At 40.2% G+C, this 6,179-nt stretch overlaps 1 long non-coding RNA gene across 1 annotated transcript; it reads right to left on the reverse strand.

The window, feature by feature from the left end:
* Positions 1-2,213: 2,213 nt before the first annotated feature.
* Positions 2,214-4,245, reverse strand: LOC127330301 (uncharacterized). Its single transcript, XR_007869229.2, has 4 exons — positions 3,906-4,245; positions 3,720-3,816; positions 3,478-3,554; positions 2,214-2,364 (listed from the first exon to the last, which is right to left on the reverse strand). It is a non-coding gene; the product is annotated as an uncharacterized lncRNA (long non-coding RNA).
* Between the last annotated feature and the right edge of the window lie 1,934 nt (positions 4,246-6,179).

Consider the following 6,179-nt stretch of genomic DNA (forward strand, 5'->3'; position numbering starts at 1 on the left):
AATTTATTATGTTCCATGCTAGTTTTATGACAATACCTACATGTTTTATTCACACTTTATTATGGTTTTATGCATTTTCTGGGACTAACCTATTAACAAGATGCCACAGTGCCAGTTCCTGTTTTCTGCTGTTTTTGATTTCAGAAAAGCTAGTTTACAAATATTCTCGGAATTGGACGAAACAAAATCCCATGGCCCTATTTTCCACGGAGTCTTCTAGAAGTCCGAATAGGAGTCGAAGAAGGCCATCAGGGGGGCCACACCACTACTAGAGAAAGGCTTATAGCAGCACTCCTTACCGCCGGCGAGTACGGTTTGAAAATGCCGGCGGTAAGACCTTCCAGGGTGGCCTAACCCTACCGTCGGCGAGTTGAATGCAAGGCGCCGGGGGTGCGGGCTTTACCGTCGGCGAACACGAATTGGGAAATGCCGGGGGTAACGAGTGGCTGGGCGGGCCACTCGGCCTGTATGTGGGGACCCCGGACTAGCTGTCCGAAATACCCTGTTATGTATACAGTTCACGATCCCATGATCAGTGCGCCGTGAACACATAACCGAACTGATATCAAATTACATCATCCTTTACAAAATGGAATAAGAAAATTACAACATGGTCACATGACCAATACTTACGTAATAGCCTCGAAGGGCTTAACTAAACATCAGAGTAGCATCATCACTTCAGCAGCGCAGTACCCAAGTCATCTGCCATAACCCTACAGGCAACTGACTGGGAAGACGTTCCTAGCACGCATAGACGTCGCCAACTCCTTCTTCATCCGTCGTGTTCCTCCAAGTCTGGCCAAGTAAATAGCCAGGGACAAAGCCGTGAGTACATTTGGAATTGTACTCGCAAACCATCAAGAAGATACTAACAAGAGCTAACTGAAGAGACAAGAGAGGAAGAGTAGTTTCTCTTGTGGATATAGCATGCATAAGAGAATCAGTTTCTCTTGTGAATATAGCATCTAGGAGAGATGTAATTTCTTTGGTGGAGATAGTATCCCAACTTCTCGGTCGAAGGGGATACTTAGGAGTGTTCTATGACATCTCTATATCTTTGTTAAAGAAGATACTTCAAAAGAGTTCTACAACATAAAACACTAGGATGGGAGTAGCCCTTTTTATTTCCTTTCCGACCATCTTCAACATGGTCCACCACTTTCCCGTACCTTCCCGGTACTCCGAAAACAAGTTCCTTCCTTTCCTTTGTCAAACACTTTCATAAAACAAAACTCTTTAGGCTAAGCAACAGCCATTCCAACCGTCCATGACCGCGGACACGGCTATTCGAATAGATTTGACTCTGCAGAGTTTGCACACTTTCCCCACAAGATCCGCGAGTTCATCATGTGGGCATCATCCCCGCATATCAACTATGCCATGACAAAAACTCGGACATAGCCTTTCGCCTATTCGTCTTAGCACGGGATCCTACCCTATGGAGTATGTACCTCCCCGGCACCGTGGCAGCTCACCTCACTTTGAGCGTGGCTCCACCGCCAAGCCAGGAGACCCATAGTGTCTTCCGGACGGGTCAGCCCCGAAGGCCTCCCGTTATACTATTGTCTCCACCAACGATAATCCGGATTCAGGGGTAACCTTACCCTTATATAGTTGTGCGGTGTCCCATGTTAAGAAGAACAAACTACGAGCTAAGCCCCGTCCCACTCCAGGGTAATGTGGTTGCGCGGGTTAATTGTCACGGGTGAATACTTAGACGCCAAAGTTTTCGAAAACAAGATTTTCTTTCCAACCATCTTTGCCAATATCCTTTCCTTTCATAAACACACACTTGGGTAAGTCCAACTCACCCAAGGTTTTCAAAAATTCTTTTCAACAAGGTATTTTTCCAAGGGGGTTCCCAACCTATAGTTTTATGAAGGAACTAAGAGTCACAATGACATGATGCTAGCCATCATACCACTAAGGGGAGGATAATTGAGGTGTTAAGGGGATCATACATACTTAGGATAAGTATGGATAGGGACAACATAATTAAGATGATTCAAACAGGGGTCATGATGTTAATCATCATACCACTAAGAAGATGACAACATGGATATGGTCAAGGGGGCATACATGCTTAGGGTAAGCATGCATAACATCAAAAAAGGGGTTCACATACTTAAGAGTAAGTATGCATCGTGTAGGGGACCAAACATAACACAAGGTACAAGGAGCCAAGTATATAAGGGAACAATGAACACAACAAGAAGGATAAACAGCAAGAGATCAAAAGATGGCTTGCCTTGGCTTATTTGTCCCTATACTTTTTCAACTCCATCAATATAAGAATCCCAACAACATAAATAAAATCCTCGTCCGATTCCACTTCTTCTTCTTCTCCGGAATTGTTCGCATCTATCGCCGGAAAATATAAAAGGAACACAATCAATCACATTGCACCAACAAAACAAATATACAACAACCATAATTTAACCATTCAATAAAGAGCTACCATACAAAGGACTTATAGATACCACAAACAACTTAAAGAGAACCCATTTTATCTACCTAGTAAAGGTATGAGAGTATCACAACTTAGCAATTGCCTCTCTCGGTTATCACCATGGTATAAACCAAACATCCCCTGGTAGATAACATCATAAAGAGGACAAGAGCATTAGTTTGACATCAAATACATTCACAAAACATTTTCAAACATTTTTGGAAATGTAGAAAACAGTTTTCCTAAATTAAGTTGTTCACATAATCCTACATCCAAAATAGGAAGCAAACCATATCCCACGTCATTTTAAAACTTAAGAAAAACAATAGGGCTAAAGATGAGTTGCAGAGGTTTTGTTTTGCAAGCATAAAACAAAGGTTGCCCATCTCTACTAAAAAGAGTTGGTCAAGGGTTTTGAATAAACCGAAAAGTTTTGCTTCAACAATGCATGTCACACATATACACTACTAACAATAACAAATATATACGATCAGAGACTAACAATATTTTTCCTAGATAGCCAGTACTAATACAAGACTAACCCAATTGGAATCACCCAAAAATATTAAACCTACAATTTTAGGAATTTCTTTGAATCTGACTGTACAGAAAATAAGATCTGTAAGCCATAAATCGTAGAAAAATCCTAAAAATATGAGGCCACAGGCATTGGAAAGGTAATTAAACAGAGAAGCATACACAATTGGATTTGGGTTCAAATTGTTTCTGAAACTCTCACAAATGGATTGACAAGTTTACTGCATGTTTTCACCATTTGCTTGCACTATGGAATTGCAGAACAGATAAAGGTTTGAAACTTGTTTGAGATTATTAAGAAAACATTCATTAATCCTACAGAATTGGAATCACTCAATTAGGTTCAAAAATGGATTTTTGATGAATTAAAATCTAACAGCCATGTCTGCAGAACACACAGAAGAAGTTTAATTCAGCACAAATCGTACATAAATCATAAAAATATGAGGTTAGCTGCATCTGAAAGGTATTGAATAGGTATTTCTTACCCAATTGGTTTCATTCAAAAATTCGTTTCCAAGCTCCTAGTTTAATTCGACAAAGCCAGATCTGAACAGATCTTGATCTGTGAACCATTTCAGTTTCAAGAGGTCATTCGGAGTGAAATCAACGCCAAAATTAAGGTACTGGAGAGGGCTTTCACCCACAGCTGAGTTTGCTCAAAAAGGTTTCGTAAAACGGAAGAAATCTAACAAACAGTTATTCTGCATGTTTGCAGAACTTTATTTACCATGAAAAATCCGTGACGAATTTGAGGATGAGACCAACGCCAAGTTGTAGATCTTTTCAATACCTATCTGTGGAACTTTGAATCACTTGATTTGGATCTGCACACGAGATTTGGCGGATTTTACAACTTCGTACCAGAATCTAAAACAGCAAGATTGCAGAAATTACAACAAGGTTTTGAACGAACTTTGGTCAAGAGCTTCAGATCTGAGGATTGCTCAACCTTCTCCATGCTTGGACCAACATGCACCTGCATCAAGATCCAATATTAGCAATGGAGGAAGAAGAAGAGGAGAGGAAACCAGCTAGTGTTGGGGGAGAAGAGAGTGAGAGGAATGCTCTCATGGGGAGGGGGAGCTTGAGGGAGGAGGGGAGCTTCATCTTGGTGGCTTTCCATGGCCATGGCCGGCCATGGAGCTAGGAGGAGCAGCATTTTCGTGGGGGTGTGGTAGGAGAGAGTTATGAGGGTGTAGATAAGGTGGAGGAGTGAGTGGGGAGTGAAAAATGAAGCCAAAGGTGGAGGTGGTGGCCGGCCAAGGAGTTTTTATAGAGGGAGAGGGGTGGCTGCCTCCTTTTTTGATTGGCCAAGGAAGGTGGCTGCCCATTAAATGATTGGGTTAGTAGGGAGGCAAGTCTTGTAGAGGAAGAAAAATGGAGAGGCATGGCTGGCCCAAATTGCCATGCATACACAATTTGGCTGGCTCCATTCTTGCCAAACACAAGTGAACAATGTGAGGGAGAGGCATAACATCCGTCAATAGATATAGGCATGATGTTGAGGAGATAATGTCAATGAGTAAGTTTGATGATGATAAGAGTAGAGTAGATACATGTAGATAAAAAGAAGTGTGAGGTGGTATGTACTATAGGATAATTGTTACCACTTTGGTTGTGGCAAACATAAGCTGAAATATAGACCCAAAGGTATAGCAGATGATTAGAAGTTTTTATTTGAATTCAATTTTTAAAGGATTGGGATTCACCACATGCAACAATGCATGAGCATGTCTAGATAGATGGGATGGTGATGGTGGTTTAGTTAATGATAGAGCAGGGTTAAGAGAGATGGTGAGTGAAGTAACCATGTACTCACAAGGATGAATATGGTGGCAGAAATCACCAATTCATGAGGTCAAGGTGATGATGGAAAAGAATAGATGATTGAGATGGGTATGATGAATATAAGTTGCTCTACAAATGAGAGGTCAATTGGGAGTGGTTTGAAAGTATCAAATGATCATCCATTTGATCCAGAATTGGAGGATGAAGGAACATTATTGGGTAGATCAGAGATGTACATAAGATGTGCAAGCGTTGCCATATGAAAAAGGATGCATTTGAAAAGTATTTAAAACACCTCAATTGTCTAGGGATAATTGGGAATGAACTCAAGTGGAATGAAATTTTGAAGATGTTGAGAGAAAACTAGTTGGAGCATAGAAGTTCAAAATATTCTACTTACTTTCTCAAGTAAAGTAGAGTTTTTCTCAAATGTAAAAATAAGCAAGAGGGAAAACAAGAGATGGTATAGGTACCATAAACAAGCCTTTTGTTAAAAAAAGAAGGCAAGATAGAAAATAATGTTTTTAGAAATCAGTACTAGGTAGAAATGGGATGAGAAAACAAAACCCATTTCAGTTCCTTGTTTTCCTTGAAGAAACATCTTGAAAAGATTTAGTAAAACTAGAAGTAGTTTTGTGATCAAAATTAGAGAAGGAAAACAATAGGGTTTTTGAGGAGGAAAAACTAATTTAGGGAGGAGTGTTCTCAAGGGTAGATGATGGCTACAAAATGTACCCATCATTCTCACTCTTGGTTTTGTGAAGATTAAACTTGAATAAAAACAAGAGGTAAAATTGAAGGAAGTGATCTAGTGTTGAATCATTGAATAGGATACACGATCAAGTTGAATATATGAGCTGAGACATGCAAGACATGGAGGTTGAAGAGGGTGTTGCATAGATGGGATCCATGCACTGCGATCACCAATAACAGTTGTGGTTGCTTAGAGATTAACTGCCAAAGTCTGGACATTTTAAGCCTGTCAACACAGATGGTCGACATGGCCTCAAAACCAACAAGGATGAGTGGGTATAAGAGAGGGATGTAGCTAGGGGTAGATGATCCCAAGTTATGAATTAAGGATGATTGAGCTATCTTGTACCACCAAGATAAAAATCAAGATGGCACACTCATGTTGCCATGAGGAGAAGTGTATGATGTAGTAAAAAGGAAAACAATTTTTCCTAAGTCTCTAATGTGTTTTATTAGGTGAGTTGTTTGTCTAACCACTAGAGGTGTTGTTCTTTGAAATAGCTCAAGAAAAAACTCAACAAACAAAACAAGACAATACATCTACCTACAGATCAAAGTCATTCATCTTAACAGACAGATCAAGGCAATTCATCTAATTAATCCTTAGAAAAAGTTTTTGTTCCCCCTGATTTTTGCATTAAGGACA

Source organism: Lolium perenne, chromosome 2, assembly GCF_019359855.2.
Source record: "Lolium perenne isolate Kyuss_39 chromosome 2, Kyuss_2.0, whole genome shotgun sequence".
Taxonomy (NCBI): Eukaryota; Viridiplantae; Streptophyta; class Magnoliopsida; order Poales; family Poaceae; genus Lolium; species Lolium perenne.